We start from the raw sequence: 22,007 nt of genomic DNA, 5'->3' as shown, positions 1-22,007 counted from the left end.
CCCTGATGACAAGCCATGCTGGCTGAGGCAAATGGGAGTTGGAGTGGCTACCACTGTATGTTGGCTATCCCTATTTTAAAGGTTTTCAACTTTTCTTAACCTGATCCAGATTCTGCCCAGTACTCCAGAGCTCTGATTTCTTCTTGTCTGCTGTGTGTGACTAGTCTAGTACTGGAAAGAATAAAAAGTAAAAAGAAAGAGGCAAAACTGTTGTGCTTATTTATGCAGCAAGCCTCACTGCCTTATACAGTACTTCTAAAAGGAGGGGAAGGAGGAGATCTATTCACCCAGCTCTCCTATTCATTCATATTGTTTAAGGCTTACTGTGCACAATCTTTCATTTCTCCATTAATTAATGGTGAAAATAGATATAGCCAGAAAAATGGCCAACGTAAGCAGTGCATTAATTTATTTTTAATAAATAGGGAATGCCTCATCAGGGGAAAATGCAAAAGCTTGAAGTATCTCTTCATGCTCTGGTTTCTATTCTTAATCTGCGTACATGGTCGCTAGCTATTCTCCCTTTCTCTTTAAGGCTCCCACAATCAATTTATTATGACATTTAACAAAATATTGTAGATAAGGGCAGGGAGGAGGGAGTACTTTGGAGAAGGTATTCAGGTTGAACAGCCAGAAAGGAAAGGAAGGAGAAACAGTCAGGACAAACACCAGTCTAATTGATTTTGTTTATAACATAAAATTGGCTGGAGCCAAAGAGCAGGAAAAGGCACTCACCTCTCTATTCTAAGCATTTGTGGCCTACGCTAAATGGAAAGAGTAAAATCAGCTCTTCTGAAGCCCCAGGGCATTACCGGAACATAAAAATAATTAGTTGCAGAGAAACAAAACTGCGTGAATTGTGTAAAGTGTTTTGCTGGGATTCCAAGAATGGCTGTTCTAATGAGGCCCCACACTTCACATTACGCCCCTGATTTCTAAAAGCAGGTCTCCCCCTATTAAACCCAAACAAAACAAACAAACTGCTTTTAATGTGGTATTTCATTTACATTCAGTGCTTTGTTCTCAAGCACCTAGGTTCCAATAAGTGCATGTAATGTTAGTAAACTGCAACAATTCAGGACACACACACACACACACACACACACACACACACACACACACACCGCAGCCCGCATAAAGACACCAAAGAGGATAAAGAGAGGAATTGCAAGTTACAAAGCAATTGTCCCAGTGGTTTTGAACCTAAACTAAATAAGCAGGATGTAGGAGATAATTTGCATTTGCAGGGTAGAATCAGTGGATGAGAAAGGCTAAGCAGCCTTACTCCCTGTTTTCCTACACACATTTCCCCCCAACATTAATGGTACCTTTGCCAACAAGGTTTGGTTAAGGAACATGCATTCTAATTTGGGTTTCTTTCCTATGGCAGCAACTGCCCTTCTCCCATTATGCAGCCTGCACTATTAGAAATTATTCTAGTTAACAATACACTGCTTCCATTATACTTGAAATGATTTTCGGCAATTTTAAAAATGAGTTTGTGAAACATTACATCAAATGTCGGGTGGATTCAACTTTTCTCTTCAAGAATTGCTTTCAGCTTGATTTCAGACTTCAAAGAACAAAAGGGCCCTGCTGGATCAGACCCAAAGCCCTTCTCCTTGGATAGCACCATGGACTCCAGATACAGGAGGCATTTCAAGCTCAAAAAACAAAGAATACTGTATGATGCATCACCAGCAACAAGCTGCCCCTTTCCTGTTTGCAAATCAGCTGTGTTATATTTAGGCTCTGTGAATTAGCTGTGTACTACAGTATTCCTTTAAATCAAAATAGGCTAATCTATGCCCCCTACACACATTGTTGGATTCTACTTCTCAAATGATCAATGAGGGTAGTTGTAAGCCAGTAAAATCCAGAGGGCCACAGATTAGCTATCCCTGCTTTAAGGATAACCCACCCACCTACCCACACTCCTTCCTTCTTTGCCCTTGGAGTAAGAGAAACCCTGGTGCACAACTGCATGAAAAGCTCTACCAGAGATCTGTAGAAAACCTTATTAATAAACTCGTCAAGTTACCAACATCTAATTCCATAGTCAAGGTTCAACAGACAACATACTTCTTTTTCTAAAAAGACTGACATTTCAGGTGCAGTGCTGAGCTTCTGCAGCTGAAAGAGCTTGCAGGGCAAGTGGCACGTGGTTGTGTGAGAGAGTATGAGACCTGCCAAGTACAAAATATATTGCTATTAATGAATATATTGCTATGTTTCTGCAATAGAGAGGTTATTATGAAAAAACTATAATCCTGTCAGTATCATGTATAAACATGTTTTCAATAATCAATGTATTGGTTCCAGTTCAGATTGAAATTACTGACATTGACTCCTACCTAGGGATGTGAGGCGAGAATATTCTCTGCCAGAAAATTCTCTGGAGAAGATTCTCCACAAACTGTAAATTCTGTGTCGTCTACACAGCTGCTTTAAATGTACACACCTCATTAATCGAGAATATTCTCCAAAAGATTATTCTCGAGAATTTAACACCACTACTTTGACTAAATGAAGATGTATTCTCAAGTTCTACTCTGAGGGGGATATTTAAACAGCAGGAAGGATAATGTGGTGCTTTTGAGAATCTCCTCAGTTTCAAAAGTGGTTTGCCAAACAGTATGAGGACAGTGGGAGTAAGAACTCAAGCCCCAAAAGCTCTAGATAGCCAGAGCTACTTAAATGACACTTCGTATCGCAGCCCTTTCTGTAGGTGGAACATACCCTGAGCAAGTCTTGATGCCACAGGAAAACAATTATTGAAGTACTCAGGAGTACATCTAAATTGATATCAATCAGATTATTTTTCTCAACACTGTATCTCCCCCCCCCTCCCTGCCGCCGCCTTTTTTTCTTTCTGCAGTGAGAGAATGAAAGACATGCAACTGTTTCCATGACAGAAATCACACTTTCATTCCTATTTGCCAGGGCCATGAATGGAATGAAGATTCTATTACTTGAAAGCAATGAAAATATGTATTATTTCCCTGCATCCATCATTTATGCCACAGAACAGATCCAGAGCAGAAACTCCTGTTTAAATCTCTATCTCTTCTGTCAAAACAGGCATATTTTGAATACAGGTATGCCTTTAATGTCATTGTACACCACATAAAGTTGTGTTTTCATTGACTTGAGGGAGTGCTAAGATTAATAGCTGCCAAAATCAGGATGCCATTATGATATTTTGTACTCTAATAGTAAAGGATAGCAGTATTTGCTTTATGTTCTAGAGCTTGAATATCAAATGTGCAGGAAATAATCTAGTGCATTACTGTACTCTGAAATAAATTCAAGCCCTTTCCAGACAATTAAAAACAATAATCTTGATTTTTTTTAATCTATCAGATATAAACAACAACAAATACTTAGCAACTGTATAACAATTCAAAGCATTTCACATACAATATATTGTAATTATTACAAGAGCCTTGTAAGCTAAATGCATGGTATTACCCCCATTTTGCAGATTAGAGCAGAAGTTAAGAAGATTGCCTAAGGCTACCAAGTGAATTCATGGTAGAGAAGAGATTCAAACTGGGAGCTTTCTGCTTTCCTTCTCAGTCTTTTAGCCACTATGAAGATTCATATTTAAGCAACACCAAAACTTACCATATTTTAAAAATGCATATTTTAAAATGAAAAGTTCACCAGATCAGCCTCTCAGGATATAAAACATTTTAACATTTAAAGGGCTTTTAAGTGGTGCTGTGGGATTTCCTTTCTCTCTCAAATGATATCAGTGACAGCATCCAGAAAGGGATGCATGGCATGCAGTATTGGAACAAGCGCACTTAATTGTGAGGGGGAAAATTCACGTCACCAACAGTAAAAATAAAAGGCCATTTTGACTGTAGAGATTGTGGGCATTCTGCTCTTTATGATGGGCAAGCTGTCAATAGAACAACTGCTTTCCTGTCACATGGTAAGGAACTGTGGTCAGAACAGCAGGCAGGGTGGGACAGGGATTCCTGGGGGGAGGGGCCTAAAAATTGTACACCCGGGGTTCCAGCCCCCTGCCCCCCCCCCCGCTACACCCCTGCATACACATGTTCTCCAAGACCCCCCGACTCATAATCTTCCAGCTCAGCCAAATGCTGCACTGGCTGGGATCCTCGGGTAGTGGGCCATAATGGAAACAGTGGGGCTCTTGGGCCTACTGTCAGTGGCAAGGTGGATGTAGACACTGGTTAACTCAACCAGGCACTCTGATGAGGAGCTCCACATCACCCTCCATAACCAAGAGGTCCATTCCCACTTAACAAAGTCCAAGACAAGCCTGCCCCTCCAGACACTGGTGGAGGAAGTGGGTGCGGGGGGTGCAGTCAGCCCTGGGTGTCATCCTTGAAGGGGGTGACCGCTGCCCCGCCCCCCTGGGATGCTCACTGCGGGCGATCCTGCTAATGTGTGCTTGAATTTCTGCCTCCAGAACCACGATCCTGCTAATGTGTGCTTGAATTTCTCACTCTTCTTCTTGGAGGCAATATAGGTAATATATAGGTGTATTTGCTTTATGGAGAGAAAATAAAGCAGTTCTGGTATGTTTCTGGGACTGTCATCTCTTGATTATTGAGCTGGCAATTAGGAATGCAACAGGCCATGTTTCCCAGCCCCCATATGCATCAAGCGTCTTCCATGTAAAAGACTGAGTCTTTTCCTCCTTTCCAGAATGACCTGTAATTTATAGCCTACTAGAGCTGAAAATTGGTGTCCCAACAACATCTGGAGGGTACCCTGCTGTACAGGTTCATTCTCCAAACCACAAACACATTTTTTAATACATATAGATTATTATAGTTATATCCTGTCTTTCTATGATATCAAACCAAACAGTGGAAACCTATTCTACAGCTGAATTTTCCAGTTTTATTTGGACATCCCAAGTCCTAACTCTAGGGGCAGAGATGAGACACAACAGAAAAATGCACAGTCAGGATTAAAATGTATTAAGGCCTATGCTGAAAATTTGAACCCAATGAAAAGCAACTAGAAGCTGGACTAAACAGGCCTTTCACTGAAAATGTGGGTGGGGGGGGGCATCTACCCTTTCTCCAATAGAAGGGATTCATAAGAGGATTCTGCATTCCCTTCACAGAGGCTTCCTGAGAAGGTAGCAGCATATAAGCAGGGAAACTTCCTTCTCTTTGAGGAAAATAGGATGGGGTAGTAAAGTAGTGGGGAGAGAGAAAGAGAGAGATCAGGAGGAGTAAGATGAACATAAAACCTGACCCCTAGGGATTCTCCCTGCTTCCCTTAAACTCTATGTCCAAAAGTTAAAAACTTACAAAAGAATTTTGGCAAGGCAGCAAAAAGAAAGTGGTAGGGCAGCAAAAAGAAAGTCTCCCTATGTGCCCCACTGCCCCTACTTGATGTATGGATGGAATCTTCAAAGGAACCCTCTTGGTAAATCACAGTGGATAGTGGGTTGCATGTATCCCATGATTCCATAACTGCAGCAGGTTTAATGTTTCGAAACTATGGTTGTGTACACATCACCGGCTTAAAACACAGGTCATTATTTTTCTAAATTGGGATTGATTGATCCTATGTAGGCTCAGCCTTAATGCAAAATGTTAGCTTTTCTAATGCATTGTACGCCTAACCTTGGCCATTGGGGGCAGCAAGAGAGGGGAGATAGCTCTTGACAGAAACCAACTCTATGTTAATACAGTAGTAAAAACCTGCTTCTGACTAGAGTTGCTACAAGAAGAGATAAATATCTCTTTGTTGGCATGCAAAACAGCTGTGATTTAGCGCATCTCCTCACCCAACAAGCAAGCAAATGAACTATTTTGAATTAATTGCTCCAAGATAGTGTGCTAGTCTGCAAAACATATCCTGGTTCCTGCCAGCTTAACATATCAGGGTGGAGATTCAGAACGCTATTATTGCAGCAGAATATTATTTAGGCTTTATGACAAGGAGTTAGGGTCAAGATGAAAACTTTTCAGATTTACATTTTTATCCTGCACTGACCTTTTAGCTCCATTCCTTAATTGACCAAGGCATGCTAAAGAAAGTGATTATTATGAGGCGGCCACATCCCCAGGGTGTTATGAGGTACCAGGCACAGTTAAACTATCTCAAGACAACCATGTTCTCTAGAGTTGCTTTATTGCTATTATAAAAAATCTTTATATGGTGAAAAATTTGTATTTTTATGCTGGAAGAAGATGAAGATGACAGTTTAGACTTTGAACAGTAGTTTCCGTTTGAGCTTTGTGCCCACAGAGATTGTAAAACATCTAAGACTGGGGCAGCCACTTGATTGGCTTCTTAGGATTCTAAAGGGGTAGATTAATCTCTGTGAAATTCATAGTTGGAACATTCTGCCATTAACTGGCACTTTCCAGTTATCAAGGTACTTTATGAAACTGAAAAAGTCCTATTACAGTTGCTAAACAGGCAACTTTGGGGGTGTGGTTCTCATGAAACCATCACTTCTCTAGGGTAGCTAATCATGGCTGTGCTTTGTGCTAGTTAAAGACACAATGGCAGCCTCCTTGTCAAATAACCTTATGCCATGTTGAATCATATTCCTAAAAAGGATTGCAGTTTGTATGGTGCTGGCACCTAGAACTCTGGTTGTTTGGAAAGACTTCAGCACCTTCTGAGAATTTGCCTCAAGGACATTGCAACATGTTGCTCATGGTACCTCCTTCTTAATTCTCCACCACCACATTGTACCTCATATTTTGAAAACCTATTTCCATGATTCCAATCTGGGGCTGTGAAGCACCAGTCAGGAGCTTTGACACTTCCAATGAAGCTGTTCTGAAGGATGTACAGTATCTATCAATAGCTTTTGGCTGTACACAATGCCCCAAACTCGCATCTGAATAACTTAAAACAAAGAGAGTTCCAGGGTATTTTTAATATATAAATGATGCTCTTTTACATATACTGTCCCTTAGCTGAATTACACTTGTGGTCCTCCTGAGACAGGGCCAATGGTTGGAGTCACAGGTTCCCCATCCCTGGTTTAATCAGGCATTTGTTTTCAGCTTTAGTCTACATCAGGCAGTCCTAGTTGTTGGGGTCCTAGTTGTTGCCAAGGTCATGCACTGATCATGTAGACCAGGCATCCCCAAACTGTGGCCCTCCAGATGTTTTGGCCTACAACTCTCATGATCCCTAGCTAAGAGGACCAGTGGTCAGGGATGATGGGAATTGTAGCCCAAAACATCTGGAGGGCTGAAGTTTGGGGATGCCTGGTCTACATGATCAGTGCATGACCTTGGCAACAACTAGGACCCCAAGATGGGTTTTCCCCACCATGTCTGCCATACCACAGACTGCAGCAGAGAGTATTAGAGAAAAGCGAATGCATTTCCTTTTTACTAAACTTCTAGCTAATACAGCGGTACCTCGACATCCGAACGACTTGACTTCCGAAGGTTTCGACTTCTGAAGTCAACAAACCCGGAAGTCTTTTCGCCGTGCATGCGTTCTGCGCCTGCGCAGAAGCAGCATGAGCGGACGGCGCATGCACAGAAGCACGAAATCGCGCTTCACGCATGCGCAGAACGGGCGCTTCAACAACCGAAGACTTCAACTTACGAAGACGGCCGCGGAACAGATCGTCTTCGTAAGTCGAGGTACCACTGTACTACACAATGTTTGTGTAGCCTCTGTCGAGTTAACTCTTCCCCTAAGAACAGAGCCATTTCGTTTGTTTCTCTTCCTCCCAACTTGTTGAGACAAGATCGCTGCTATTTTCTCTCTCTCATCTGCACTCATCCTGTAAATAATTCCTGCATGAATAAAACCTTTGAACTCCAGAAACTGTAAGTGATTATTCTAATCTAATTCACTAATTCACTAATTCACTGCAAGGTCTGCCAACAATTAGTGCTTTCAGTTGAATTATATCTCAGTGTTTCCCATCCATACGAATGAGGGTGGTTGACTGTATGCACTTGCATTGTGGGTTGCTGCTCCCTTCTCTTAAATTCCTTACCCTTCCTAACATCTGAAAAAACTAAGGCCCACTGTAGGCATGTATGCAGGTATTTTTTTACCCATGTGCTCAGCCTATTATTATTTCTGAGATATAGCAGACTTGCACAAAACAAGTGCCTGGACCCACAAACAACCCACTGGAGACTGCCTTGCCAACAAATGTAGCGGGTGCAATGATAGATGGTACCCAGCAAAACACACATTTTTTTAAAAAAAACTCGTTGTTGTTGTTTTTAAAAAGTCACCTACCTATACAATGCAGTCCAGTACATCCAAAGTTGGATAACATGCAATTTTATGTTGTTGTTTTCCTTACCACATTATCTGCAGATGGAGAAAATCCAAATTAAAAACAGGAACAGTCCAGGCTACCACTTGCAAGAAAACAGCATCATGTGGATGACACATAAAATACATGCACACACTGGATAAATCAAATTCACTTTCAACTGCTGTATGTACAGTATACAGTACCTCAGTCTCTCCTGTTAGTAAATGCTGTCCCTGGGAAGTATAAGGCCTGCTTCTGCATATCTACATTGGTATTATTCTGCTTATCTGTACTTTATGCAACTTTTGCTTTTTACACCATGTGTGTACTGATCAGCTAACTGTCCAGTCAGATGTGTTTTAAGGCTTAAAAAAACCATATACTACACTTCATATATTTATATTCCATGATTCAGTCTTCTATTTAATTACTTGCCTGGTCGCCCCAGATGACATGCAGGCAAGCACAGAAACTGAGCATGCTTGCAGACAAGGGACTCATTCCTCCTCTGCCAGTCTACTTGTAAAAGGCAATTGATTGAAAGAAAGAAAGAAAGAAAGAAAGAAAGAAAGAAAGAAAGAAAGAAAGAAAGAAAGACTATTAACTTTTCTAGTCTAATATACAAGACTGCCTTATTTATTCCTGAGTAGTCTGATTATCTATACTCTGTAGCACTATTGGAAAATGGTGATGAGTTTCAGTAGCTGAAGGCTGTACATGCTTATTTCAGTATACAAGACTAAGGTGCAAATGCAATATAATCTTAAATTCTCTACTTGCCAAGAGACAATAAAAGCTAACTAGAGTACTCCTAATATTCCTATCCTACTGATAAATGACTTGCATATGAATCCAACTACAAATATCAGACTTGAATAATTATACATTTAAAAGCAAAGAAAGAGTCAGGGTGTTTTTGATATATTAGACTGACACAACCATCTTGGTTGAAATACATTTGGTAGCTTGTTCCCTACCACGTATTCATTTCTTCTGGCGGTTACATAGCCATTTTCAGATGTCCCTTGATCCTGCTACATCCTCCCCCCACCCCCGGGAAGCTGGGCTCAGGAGTCCTATCCATGATGGGACAGAATATTATACTGTGGTTTGTGCACCAGCATCCTTAATATTTCCTTCCTTTCAGAAGCAAATAGAGCGTACCCTTATCTGAATGCTAATTTCCTAGTTAAAACCCTCCCTTGCTGACAAGGGACTGAAAGAGTTTTAAATCACAGATGTAGAGTATCAAATGCAATAATGCTCTTGCAATAGTGCATTGAAGCCTCAATTAATTAACCCTTGGGCTAAGTAGGCAGGTACATGGTGGTGGCCACAGGCGGTGGATGGATGAGATTTAAATGTGTATCTCATTTCCCCAGCACGGAACATGCCGTTTGGTTCAGAAAGGAGTCATTTTGCACACTCGCCTCATTTACTCTCAGTTTTAATCCCTTTAATTCCACCTGAGATCCAGGCAAGAAAGGAAGAGGAAAGCGAGGTGTAAAGGCTGCCGAGCTGGCCTTTGTTTACATACTTTTTCCCTGGGGGAACCCCCACAACAGAGCCGTGGCTTCTGGCCTTTTCATTGGGCTGCAGGGCTTCAAATCAGTTATCATATGGAAATAGTTAAACAGAGATTAGAGGGGGGAGCACTTCACAGCAATCCACCCTTTTAGCTAAGGCAAAAAAAGGGGCAGGCGGGAATTGAGAGAGGAGAATGTGGGTTGCAGAAGGAACTGAAGGGCCTGCTAGCCACAAGGGAGAGTGGAGGGGTTATGTTGCAAAAGACCTGAACCTTAGGCTAGGGGGACCACAGCTGTTGTGTACCTTTCGTTTTCCTCTCACAAAACAATGATATTTCAACCCACAACAACAATATCCAGGAGTTATAGAAGCATCTCATATATAGTCTAAATAAAATCACCTATTTAAAAAAAACAAGACTGTTAATAGGACTAGAATTTAAGAATTGCAAGATGATGTGATATGAGCACTGGTGTTCACATGTGTGTTCCCTTTTCTTATGAGTTGGAGAATGCTTTGTGTATGTAATGGGAGGAAATTTCCATTTGCCACACATTCATCACCTGCACAGGTTTCCTGCACCTATGGGCTTTAAACCAAATGAATAGTTTTGATATATGTATTGGTTCCCCGGGGGGGGGGTATATAAAAAGGAGAATTCCTAGATGCCAAGATCCAAGTGTGGGCCATGTACTCTTTGGTAAGAGAACACCAGCAGAGATTTAAAGTCTCAAAATATGCAGCAAAGTAAAGCGTGGAAATATAGGTGACTCTTTAAAAGTGAGTTCAAAAGTTTCCCTCTTCCTCTTAACTTGGAAAAAGGTCACACATTTGGTTTACTTACAAACTCTCGAAAGGTCAGATTCATGTGCTTTTCCATACCACATTCGGAAAAAGTGCACAGGCAATAAAACATGGCTTAGTTACAAAGTGATGAACGTTCCTAGAGTATTGGTGGTTCACATATCTGAACACTCATGAGGTTTACTGGTTGAGCTTGGAACAATCACTCTCTGAAACTATATCCATCCTAAAAAAGGGGGGGCATTTATCAGGCCAGACCTGTACTTTAATCCACCAAATTTACAGCTCTAAAAAATACAGCTCTACCACTCCTATTGTGAAAAGGAACTGCAATTCCCACACACCTCCACTGTTTTGGAGGAATGTTAATATATTTTTCTGAGTTATGGTCTGTGTGCTATGGTACAGCCTAGTCCAGCATGGCTGTACTGGAACTGATAGGAGTTGTAGTCCAAAGTATCTGGAGGCACCAGCTTGGGGAAGGCTGGCCTAGTCCATTATAGGAGACAATGGGCAGTTAGGTATTCCAAGAAACAAAAAAGAGAGTCACATCCAAAACAATTTTTGCTCCATTTGGTAGAGTGCAAACCAGAACAGATAAGAAGGAACATTTTGGAGTATTTGACCAGGCACTACTTTAGACTTTGGGAAGCCTCAATTAAACCTAGAATAGCCTGTTCTTGCTTTTTGCACCCATATTTATAAATAAGTTTATTATTATCAATTTTACTATGTCCTCAGATTTTTCTTCTCCAAAGGAAATCAATATTGAGAAGAAAGAATATCTGAGACATTTGAAATAATTACTTTTTAATAAGTATCATTGAATTGTGGCTACTTTCCTTTGGGGAAAGAGTTGCTTTATATAACCTGGGTAGAAGTATCAATAGGAAGGAATGGCTGGCTCAAATTATTGGCATGGTGGGAAGATCAAACTTCCAACCGGATGTTCTTTTCAAACAACAACCTGATATTCACCAGCTGCCTCCTTCTAATAAAGGCAAATTAACAGGGTTTAAAACTGGCTTTAAATAGTCAAAACTAGAATTCTGCTAGGAGAAACATGTTAAGAATTATTCAAACCAATTATTCCTCATAAGGAAAACAGTTAAGAATATTATATTATGCTGAGGAATACTTGGAAGCACAATGAGGTCCAAAATAGGTCAACTCCCACTAACATGGTTGTGCTGGTTGCAGTGGATGTGGATGGGAGCTGAAATGCAAATAGGTCAAATTTGCTCCCCAATATGTAATGATGGCCAAAAATGTGAACGGGTTTAAAAGAGGATTAGAGAAAATAATGAAGGATAAGGCTATCAGTGGCTGCTAGCCATGGTGGCTGTATTTTACCCACCATTGCTAGAGGTTGTATGCCTCTAAATACCAGTTGCTGAGAATCACAAGTGTGGATAGTGATACCACACTCAAGTTCTGCTTGTGGGCTTCCTGGGGGCATCAGGTATGGCCACTGTAAGAACAGGATCCTGGTTAGATGGGCCTTTGGACTGATGCAGCTGGGTTCTTCTTATGCTCTCATCATTTTTCAAACATTCTTGTGAATAGTGTTGAGCTGCCCTGCTGTAGAAAATTAAGAGTTTTCTCCAGCACTTGACTCTTCTTTGGATAAAGATATTCTCAGTCAAGGGCATTTCGTGACAGCAGAAGGAAATACAAGGAATTGCAGGGTTGCGGCAAAGAAGTAGAACTCATGCTTTGCACATGATTCCTCAGCAGGGTCTCAAGCCAGGGAGGTATGAAAGGTTCTAGTCTAAAACCCTGGATAGCTGTGGGCAGTAAAATAAATAAATAAATAATAACCGCTGGGCTAGATGAGGAATACAGATTCTCTTCTCTATATCAAAATACCTAAGAAAGTCTAAATATGAACTCAGATATGGAATTAACTCAGGTAGAGTCGGACATGACTAAACGACTAAACAACAACTGCAATGCTAATCATGTCTACTCAGAAGTAAGTTCAACTAAATTCAGTGGGGCATCCTTTTGACAAGTAGGATTAAGATTTCAGTCTGTGCCTCTATCCATTTTTTTGGTAATTTTTAAAGTTTTATTTAGAACATCTGTTCCTCTTCAGAGCACTGCAGCTCAAGTCGTATGACTCCAGCTTCTGGTGACGTCTACACTGATTCCCAGATGTTTTCAGGATAGATGGTGAGACACAGCTATGTCATCCCCAACTCAGAATTCATCTGGAGAAATTTCATAATGTAGACAAACCTTCTCTTCTACCCCTCCACCCACCCACCCCACCTCCAAAGCATCTAAATCTTGGGGGGGGGTCATCTCTCATATCCCACTTGCCGGAAGCTGCCCCTTTGTGCCAAACAAATGCCAATGTCACTGGAGTGAAATGAACAAAAGGAGAGGTAAAAAGGATTGAAGGATTATGTGAGCATGGAAAGGGGGGGGGTGTTGTTTGTTTCTCACTTGATTCTGGTTCTGCTGGTGGCTGGTTGCCCTCCCCCGCCACCGCCTTCGGCATGGCCTGCACTCCACCGTGTAACTCTCCAGCTCATTTCTCTCCACGCGATTTACCATCTGTGAGCTCGTCTTTAACCTAATAAAAATCATCTAGCTTTTGACTAACAAGAAAAGGAAACAGTGTTCATTGTGGGGTTTGGGGAAAATGGCTTCACTAATCTGCAGGATGAGAATGGAGTGATTTATAGGCGGATTTAACTGGAGGCTATGATTAGGGGGCTGGTAGTAAGTGCATTAGATGTCTAAGTGTGGCAATAGAGTAAATAGGCGTTTTATTTATCGCAGTGCCAGGGGCCTCTTAGCGGAAGAGCGCTTCTCCAAATTGAAATATAGCAGAGTTTACACTCCTGATTAGGGCTTCAAGTGCACAGCCCAAGGCTATCAGCGAGCAGAATCAACGCTCGCTGACACCTAATTGTCACTGGATTAATGTGCAAACAGGGACGGCAAAACAGCCACAACAAATAACCTGGTGTCAGAACTGTTGGTGGCACTGTCCACTAAATGACTGGGGGCCAAATTGAAGTTTATATCTCAAAATCCACTGAGATCAATGCATCAGCCAAGCTGGAAATATGGCACCGGTGTGTGTTTGCTAGAGATTTGCATATTGCACACACTTGGTGGATCTACATACGGTAGACTGCTATGTGGCCCTCTTAGGACTGTAATTTTTTTGAAGTTCTATAGGGTTTTTAGAAGTTGATTTTAACTGTCTTATTTTAACAAACTGATTGATATCTCTCAAGGTAGTGAGTATTTCCATTAATATAATTATTTTTTCCTTAACTAAATAACATAGGAAAATATATCTTATTGGAGAAATCTCCCCCCCCCCACACACACAGTGCTGCATGATTTATCCATGATGGAGGCACTGAGAACAAAACGATTGGCCATAACTGCCTTAACAGCACAAGTAGCCCAACACGTTTTTAGGGGCAGCATTCAAAAGATGTGCCCCAGCAGCCTCTGTGGAGGAGAGTGTAAATGTGTACCTCAGGATCTCTCACAAACAATGCTGCAGTGGATTGCCTTTTTTAATGCTGTAACTCAGAATACAAATATTGAACATTCACTAGTAAAAATTCAGGGTGGTCTAGTGAAATATAAGCTCAGTATGAATGAGTGCATTGTATGCATTTGTGTACATAATGCAGATGCTTATGTATACATATTAAAAAGCAATATTATACCATGCTATCTCTGTCTCTCTCCTTGAGTAGACAGATCTACAATCTTATGCAAATAAGAGCCCTTAACTGTCTGCAAATGCATAACATAAATAAACGTCTATCACTGCTAGTATATGTATAGTAATGTGTGTGTAAACTTATATTTAGATATCATTCGATTTATTTTTCTGCTTTACGCTTCACAATTTAGGCTATTAAGATAGATTTATGTGAAGGGAACGCCTTTTACTCTAGGATCTTGTAACTTCCCATTGCTCCTTGCTATTAAATTTTATCACCCTGTTTGTGAATTCAATCATTCCAACAAGTACATATTCAATCTGGGGCACCACCTGTCTGGTTTTGGACCACAGCAAGCCATTTGGGCAGCTGAGTTCTGGCCTTCCTATTTTAGAAACAGATTTGTTGTTTGCTTGTTCCAAGACTTCTGAACATTCCTAGGCAAGAGGAGGAGGAGCGGGGTGGATTACAAGAATATCTAATTCTTCCCACCCCCCATTTTCTGTTAACTTGAAGAAACTGGTGTGCATCTCTTGGAACAAACAGAATTATAATAACATGTTCTAAAGCAAATGAAGGAATAGGTTACCATCCAAGGAGCACATATATTTCATCATTTGTCTTTTATAATTAGCCATTTAGGAAGAAAAAGTCACAAATATATGATTTACATCTCTTAATGTATTTCTAAAGTTCTTAAGTTTTATTGAGCATGAAAGTTGGTCTTTCCCTGTGGTAAGAACTCAGGAAACTATAGAGCTGGCTAGTAGCTCAATGATGCAAAGTCTTATGATTTACTCTTGACATTTGCAATTTTTTGCAGTAAAATACTACTTTTCTTTATTTCAGGCCTTTTAGTTGAAAACCTCGTAATTCCCTTTAAGCTCCATTTGATTGTCAATTGTACAACTCTCTCCAAATCTTCAGGCTTATGGCTTTTCATACATATATGATTACTTTTCTATTGCAATATCACCTTAGCACAGATTCTTCTTCTTTCACAAGCATTCCTGAATCAGAGCTTCTGTGAATTTTGCAGTGCCAGTCTTTGAGCATGACAAAATTATTTTTTACAAAGTTAAAAAAAACCATGTAAATTGTCCAGCTTCTTCCTTCAGAACTGTACAGCCTGGATTGGGGGAGCATTTGCATGTTCATCACAGTAAAAACATCGGAATAATTCAAAATATAGGTAGTTATTTAAAGGTAAAGGGACCCCTGACCATTAGGTCCAGTCGTGACCGACTCGGGGGTTGCGATGCTCATCTCGCTTTATTGGCCAAGGGAGCCAGCGTACAGCTTCCAGGTCATGTGGCCAACATGACCAAGCCGCTTCTGGCGAACCAGAGCAGCGCACGGAAACACCGTTTACCTTCCCGCCGGAGCAGTATCTATTTATCTACTTGCACTTTAATGTGCTTTCAAACTGCTAGGTTGGCAGGAGCAGGGACCAAGCAATGGGAGCTCACCCCATCGCGGGGATTCGAACTGCTGACCTTCTGATCGGCAAGCCCTAGGCTCTGTGGTTTAACCCACAGCGCCACCCGCCCAAGGTAGTTATTTAGGGCTTCCTAAATTTAGGCTTTTAAAGCCTATTGTAAAAGTAGCCAGAGCCTAAGACAGCAAGGGAGGTAAACAGCATGCCATACTAACCAGGTGAAAAAAGAACAGGAGAGACTCCTTTATCATAACTACCGGAGGGCAATTGTATGTTTCTTAATATCTCATGGGAAACAGAAAAATGTAGATCCTACAACATACCTGCCAAGTTGCTGTCGGAGAAATAAGGGACCGGGCTGAAAGTAGCAGACCGGAAGTAGCGCTGCCGCCATTTTGGAACTGGGCGGAGCATGCTCAGAAGTGACTTTTGATGCTGCTTTGCCCAGTTCCAAAATGGCCACCATGCCAGAAGTCGCACTGCAGCCATTTTGGAACTGGGCAAAGCAGCATCAAAAGTCGCTTCTGAGCATGCTCTGCCCAGTTCCAAAATGGCCGCCACGCCAGAATAAACCAGGAAAAAACAAAAAAAAATCTGTTTTTTTCAGCTAGGAACAGCTGGAAAAACGGGGATTTCCCGGGGAAAACGGGAGACTTGGCAGCTATGTCCTACAACCTCGTCCCTGTATACCTGAAGGGGTGTCTCCACTCCTATCATTCAGCCCGGACACTGAGGTCTAGTTTCAAGAGCCTTCTGGCAGTTCCCTCACTGCAAGAAGCAAAATTACATGAAACCAGGGAGAGGGTCTTCTCGGTAGTGGTACCACCTGTGGAACGCCTTCCCATCTGATGTCAAGGCGCTAAACAACTTTCTGAAGACATCTGAATACAGCCCTGTATCAGGATTTTTTTTATTGTTTTGCTGTGTTTTTATTATGTTGAAAGCCACCCAGAGCGACTTCGGCGACCCAATCAGATGGGCAGGGTAAAAGTAGTAAATAAATAAATAAAATATGGGGTAATAACAGTACTTACACAGAACCCTTCCTAAGTTCTTAAACCATATGTTCCCTGTGCTGAAGGGCTGTAGGGTGATATGGACCTTCTCACGGGCAGAGGCACTGCTGGCAGTGCTCAAAGGTCAGGAGAGACAGAAATAGGATGTTCCCAGGGCATGTTGAGGATTTAGGAAAGGCTTAGTTACATCCGATCTAAAGCTCCCACCCCATTACGCAAATAAGGCCCAAGAAAGGGCAAAAAGGCTACACTGACCCTCATGCTGGTGTGCTTTTCTTCTTCCTTCCTAAGAGTATCAATTGGGGGGGGGTGTTAAAATCAAAGTGAGGGAAGGAGTAAACAGAAAATATACCTCCCCTACACACAAACACACTAAGATAAGTGGAAGTTTCTCCCCCATGAAATCAACCACCACTATGAGATTTATGCTTCATGCTTCACATACATTCATAATTCTTATAACTTCTCTTAACATAGTCCAATAATTATCATCATATTAAGAATAAGGCTTCTGACTTGGGACAGATAATCACTCACTTAAGACCACCTTGTTTGAGCTAATGGCTGGGATTTGAACTATGGATCTTGTAACTCACAGTTCATACTCTTAACCAATGCTCTGTGCTTGATCTTCAGAAACATATATAAACAAGCTGCTCTGAGGATTAATGCAAAAGTGGTTCTGGAATTATTTATTTTTAAGATTGGACAACCTGCAATCCAGCACGCTAATGAACATTTCTAGCAATCTTATTACCTGAAGACTGGCAAGTAGCTTTCATGAAGAGCAACCAAATAGTTAGCTATATGAGTGATTATGGGTCAATTTTTGCTCAAAGCAAAGGTGGCTGCTAAAGTTTCAAACACATCTGTTTGGTCTCTAATTCATTTGCTGCCAGAAAATCGGAGAACGTGGTATGCAATAGGGAAGTCCCAGGTTCATTTTACTAACAATATGCTTGATGAATCCAATGTATTTTTAATCCAAGTGTAAAACTCTAAGGACAGCCAAGGTGCTGACTAGAGCATGAAAATCTAAATGAATATTCTGCCAGAATGACAGTACTTAAACAACCAAAGTCTCACCCCAGGCAATAAGCCTTCTGCAAAATTCATAATCTATATATAGTTATTGTAAAAATTGTGATTTCATGGAGAAAGTAATTCACAAATCATAATTAGTGCAGTTCCCTGTAGATGACCAAATGCTAAATGTATCTCTACATTTTTGTGATTTAAAAACAAAGCTTTATAATTTGGTAATGTATTACCACAGATGTACATTACAATGATCACATTTTTCAATATATCAAGGAATGAATTCTTCCTTCATTGACATTATTTTAGAATGAGTCTAACCACTAAAGACTCAGAGCAGAAAGCGGGGCAAAACTAAACTTGTGGCGTTTGGGATTCTCAGGCAAGATGTCAGCATTTTAGACTACATACAGCCAGTAGCCAATGCTGGCTTGCTGGTGCTCATCTGACCTCTGTTTGGGTACATTGCTGCTGCTTACCGGAAGATGGTGGGGAAGGGCAAGATGGCAACACACCCATTTACTTTTCAGTAAGCAGTAGCAATGCAACCAACCAGAGGTCAAGTGAATGTCACCTCCCCAACTAAATTGTTGGTTACCATTGCCATCTCATATATATATATATATATATATATATATATATATATATATATATATCCAGAATTATGCTGTTTTTCATCAATATTCTTTGATCATATCTTTGTCATACCTATCTAAGGGTTACTCCAGTGAGGCTGACTTCTACCCGTATACCCCGCAGCAATCTGAGCCCCACAAAAGCCACTCCTTAGGGCTGATGGACTCTCTGGCTTACTAGGGGATGCACAAAGGAAGGCTGCAGTGGAATGGGGAAATCACTAGAATTTGGCAGGGCTTCGTTGCGCAAGTGGAAGTGCTTTTTTGGTTCATGCAAAGCATCCCTGGATCCAAGCCCACAGCTGTAATACTGGAATAAAAAAATCACTCTTCACAATGTTTTATATTAGTACCACATTTTCTAGTTTCATATGCAGCTTGCATATGATGTATATGCAGAAGGAGGGGAGGCACAGAGGAAGCTGAAGTGCTCCATACCCTCCCCCCCATGATTGAAATTGTGGCTCTTTGCCCTCAATGGAAAGATGTGCAAGAGTTACATGGAGTAGCAAGGTTTGGACTCTTGAGTAGGTTTCAGATGGTGAAGATCAGGCACCCCCAAACTTTGGCCCTCCAGATGTTTTGGCCTACAACTCCCATGATCCCTAGCTAACAGGATCAATGGTCAGGGATGATGGGAATTGTAGTCCAAAACATCTGGAGGGCCAAAGTTTGGGGGTGCCTAGTGAAGATGATCCTCTACCTCTGTTTTAATAACCAAAGTATGTGAGAATATAGATATAAATTTACACAAACCTTTCCTCTTTCTTAGGATCTGGGTGCAGCAGCTGGCAGGCTACTTGGTGTAAGTTAATATTGCCAAACACAATGTACATTATACTAGGTGACTTTCATCTGTGATATGCAACTTTAATTTGAGTTTTCTGGATAGAGTCTCACATATGTTTTATAAACATCCATGCCATGAAGCAGAGATGGAGAGTCTGTGACCCTCCAGACTACAGTTAGACTACAGTTCCAATGACCCCTGACCATTGGTCGTGCTTGCTGGGGCTGATAGTCACAATTCCCCATCCCTGCCATTAAAGAAATTGTAATAGCAGAGGAAAAATTTTAATCTATTATGTATTCTGGGAGGCCTAGGCTACATTCTGCAAAACCTCTACTTTTCAGGAGACTCACAGGCTTGATCCTGAAGAGATTTATAGAGCTAATACCTCACACAAATTGCCTCAACTTTTTGAATCAAAGAAATTTTTTCACTATAAGCCATTACCAATATGAAGGTATGCTGCCGTTTCAGAACACCAATGAAATTATGTGCCTTCTGCTAATGTTGATGTAGAATGGATGGAGACGTCTCCCTGTCACCTTCTCTCTCTCTCCCTGCCCTCACTTAAACGGAAATGTGTGGTCAGATATTCCTTGAAGTTCTTCAGGTTCATTAACAAGGTCAAAATCAATGTTATCTTACTATTTGGAATCATTTTTGGCAGAACAATGAAAAGAAACCATAGTAGAAGTAGACTTAATATAATCATTTTCTTTTCATTGTTCTTTATGGGAAAATAATTTGGCCCGAAATTTAGTGGTCCCATCAGGGAAGTGATATCTTTAAAAAGGTGGTCTGAAGGACAGGTTTTACTGTACTTTAATAGGCTTATAGATTAATATAAATCTTAATATTCATAATCTTTAACATCCTTTTCCTCAATATCCAGTCCATCTATACATCTATTTATAATGTATGTTTCAAACACAAGTTAGATTTTATTTTATTGAACTTATTGATAGCGCTACAGGGACAACCACTTGACCCAGTTTCTCCCTCAAAAAAAAAAAAGAATTCAAATTTAAAAGCTGGGTTTTCCTTGAAAATAATGTATTATTTCCACCTAATACATGCTTGCAGTTTTGAAGTATTCAATCACTTGGGCTGAACTGTGGCCTTAACAAAAGCACAACTAATGAGATATGCTGTTAGTTATGAGGGGCATTATTAAGCAAAGTAAAATATAATGTTTACTGGCCTAATTTGGTTCCATTTTTGTATCAAAAGTGGATAAAGAGCTTATTCGCGTGGTTTTTGAGATCTTATGCAAAAGTGGGTTAATATTTTATGTCAGCCTAGTTCAAATAGCTTAATTTGGCATCATAAAACTAATGCTGTAGCCTCCATAGCTAGAGGTCCAGACAAATGGTTATACTGTTAAATATAACAAACTCATATAATTAGTCAATATGGACCCATTCAAAATATGTTAAAAATGTGGGGCATGATCCACTTGCACCAGGGACTCAGTCTTGGAAAGACCATTAAAAGGCTTACCCAACCTATATTCCCTTGCCCTCCCATGAACATGCATAATTTCTGTTGAGGGAAGGCTGGAGGGCAATATGGGAAATGCATACGTATCTAACTCCTCTTATTGCACTGCAATGGACACATGCCCATGTATTGGGAGGGGGGGCAGGGAAATAGGGCTTCTTTGAGGCATGCTGGAATCCTCCATATCCTCCATGCACAAGTGCAGCACCCATAAGTGAATGAAGGGATACATAGACAACTACTTTGAAACAAGCACCTTAAAGAGGTGATATGATGTGGAATGCTCTTCATGAATCATCAGGCTTCCAGAACTGATTGTGCTAGTTCTTGAATTAGTTCAGACAATGATTTTGACATCTGGGTGATATGCAGACCTCAGCATGCTTAGGGATGGCTATTTGGGCATTCCTGTGTTTCAAGTGTACATGAGGTTGTGTCCAGATTTTACTAGCAACATATCCTGAAATGGCCACTTGACCTAGCTAATCATATATATCGAGTGGGGTGGGGGAGGGGGTAATGTCTTCATAAGTGTATGAAAACAAAATTAGATTAGTCATCTTGTATCAAGGCATCTAAGTGGTTCTAATTGTTCAAATTGGCGCTTAGACACTTGAACTGTAAAACTTGGTTTATCCAAAATTTACCTCATTTTTCCACTGTGAAAGCTCTCACAATTCATACATATTTTCATGCAAATTTCTCCCAATACATGTTTTTAATGCAATTTTGCATAATTCACGTTTTTGCAATAAATTTCCCAATATGTAATTTTCAGTAATATAAACATTTTTGTTCACACTTTCCCTTAAAATACATTTTTATATGCATTTTTTGGGTGGGAGAAGTATAAAATTTGGGGGATAGCTGCCTTTTGGTCCATGTATTAGTTTGGAATGTGCAATGTAGTTGGATTTTAATTTAAATGCAAGATGAAAAAAGTTCTCTCCCATTCCTATTTGGAAAAATGTAAAAAAATACTTGTATTACTCTGTATCAAAAATAGCATCTATTGTCCTCAATCCATCTACATGCATGGATGGGAAGGGACGGAGAACACTGGATTCTGCTACCACTCTCCTCTCCAACAAGTGATCAGTATTATCATCGTTGATCTGACTAGTTGGCTCCAATGTGGATGGGGCTTTTGAGCCTAGAGTATCATACATGCAGCAACCGATCAGCACCCATATGGGTAAATGTGCATTTATAGTACTAGGCAATTATGTTCTGTAACTATTTTATGCAGTTTTATGTTCTATTTCTATTGCATATAGAGAGGCTTTGGCATTAGGACACTAACACACACA

General features: G+C 40.6%; 1 long non-coding RNA gene across 1 annotated transcript in view; it reads right to left on the bottom strand.

Moving 5' to 3' along the window:
• LOC148684432 (uncharacterized) overlaps positions 1 to 22,007 on the bottom strand; it is a 75,338-nt gene that overhangs the window by 33,463 nt on the left and 19,868 nt on the right. The window contains exon 2 of the long non-coding RNA XR_015945998.1: positions 8,227 to 8,301. This is a non-coding gene — a long non-coding RNA (uncharacterized LOC148684432). The remainder of the gene's footprint in view (positions 1 to 8,226; positions 8,302 to 22,007) is intronic.

This window comes from Zootoca vivipara, chromosome 10 (genome assembly GCF_965207765.1).
Source record: "Zootoca vivipara chromosome 10, rZooViv2.hap1.1, whole genome shotgun sequence".
In the NCBI taxonomy this organism is placed as follows: domain Eukaryota; kingdom Metazoa; phylum Chordata; class Lepidosauria; order Squamata; family Lacertidae; genus Zootoca; species Zootoca vivipara.
The sequence above is the reverse complement of the archived record's forward strand: the minus strand, read 5'-3'. Positions and strand labels throughout refer to the sequence as shown.